At 35.1% G+C, this 1312-nt stretch overlaps 1 long non-coding RNA gene across 1 annotated transcript; it reads left to right on the top strand.

The window, feature by feature from the left end:
* The first annotated feature begins 6 nt into the window (after positions 1-6).
* Positions 7-1087, top strand: LOC105316270 (uncharacterized). Its single transcript, XR_002190790.1, has 2 exons — positions 7-573; positions 620-1087. It is a non-coding gene; the product is annotated as an uncharacterized LOC105316270 (long non-coding RNA).
* The last annotated feature ends 225 nt before the right edge of the window (positions 1088-1312 follow it).

The following is a 1312-nucleotide window of genomic DNA, read 5'->3' as shown; positions in this document are numbered from 1 at the left end:
GACTAGGTATATTCCGACCTACGGTAGTTCCAAAATTGGGTGCAGTCATTTAATAATATCACGTGATGGTGATTAGTTATAATTGTAGCTTGTATTCCGCATTGTGCAATGTAAATTAAACAGTTCAGAATTAAAATACCAGTTTAATGACCTTAAAACTTTTCAATGCTTACATCTACATGTAGCTATAATGCATGTACCATAGTATGTACTGATACATAATGCTAATTCAATTGCTATACCTTAGGTTACCTTAAGGAGACAATTATTCGTGTGTACTTATTTTAGCGATTTTCATGATACCGACATTTGGCTGGTATTTTATTTAGTGTTTTCAACATTTTAATAGTAACTATTAATAATTTAATCAAAAATTAAAGTTAGTGCAGACTTAAGTTAGCGATTTTTCAAAAATAGCTAAAATTTGCTAAATTAAATACCCGCTAAAAATTGTCTCCTTAAGGTAATTTTACATTCATATATTCTTATTCTTAATCTTAGGTTTGTATCAAAATTTTAAAAATCACAAGCACATAGTAGCAGTAAGTAAACACTTGTGTGGATCAGCAACTGGTAGGCATTAAATAGAAAAATTGTCAATATCATTATTGTTGTCTAGATTTAACTCTTAGATGTCTAACCAAATACCATTTGGAACGTTTAACAGTCATGCCTCCTTTAGCCACACCTCCTTTATCTGGCATTATAATAGCACTATGCTGTCATCAACGCTGTCAATGGGATAGTATATATGGAATTGAGCTATGGAAAGAACTGGGGTTCAATTCAATTGACTTCCACTTGATAACACTAATGAGTAGCTGGGCAGTATGTGGTCAGCGATCAGCAGATAAAGATACTAAAGGTTACATTCCTCACGCTAAAGAACCAATGGGATTAAAATGTAAGGAGCTAATTAATCTAATACGTGTACATGAACTACGCAAGAACGGTTTCCAAACTCATCTCTTGTATTATGTGGATAGGAGGACTTCATTAGAGAATGTGTTATTGATAGCTCTACCTCATTAATATTCATGCATGGGCGTGGCTCATGAATTTCTTAATTATATTCATTGATTGTAAACATGTTAAGGGTGGGGCTCGTGTTTGAAGCTAGTGAGAGATATAGTGGGAGAGAGTGAGAATGGCTGCAGCTGATAAAGCTTCAACAATATCCTTATCCAGTTCAGACCAGGGACCACTAGACACTTCAGTCAGTCACGAGGACCAGCACAGCAGCTTACCTCCTCTAGTCATCATAAGCACTAGAGTGAAGCAGTATGGGTCTCTTCTTAAGCTGACTAATCCT

The sequence above is a fragment of the Amphimedon queenslandica genome, unplaced genomic scaffold, assembly GCF_000090795.2.
Source record: "Amphimedon queenslandica unplaced genomic scaffold, v1.1 AMPQUscaffold_2581_Cont25417, whole genome shotgun sequence".
NCBI lineage: Eukaryota > Metazoa > Porifera > Demospongiae > Haplosclerida > Niphatidae > Amphimedon > Amphimedon queenslandica.
This window is presented reverse-complemented; position numbering and strand designations above follow the sequence as displayed.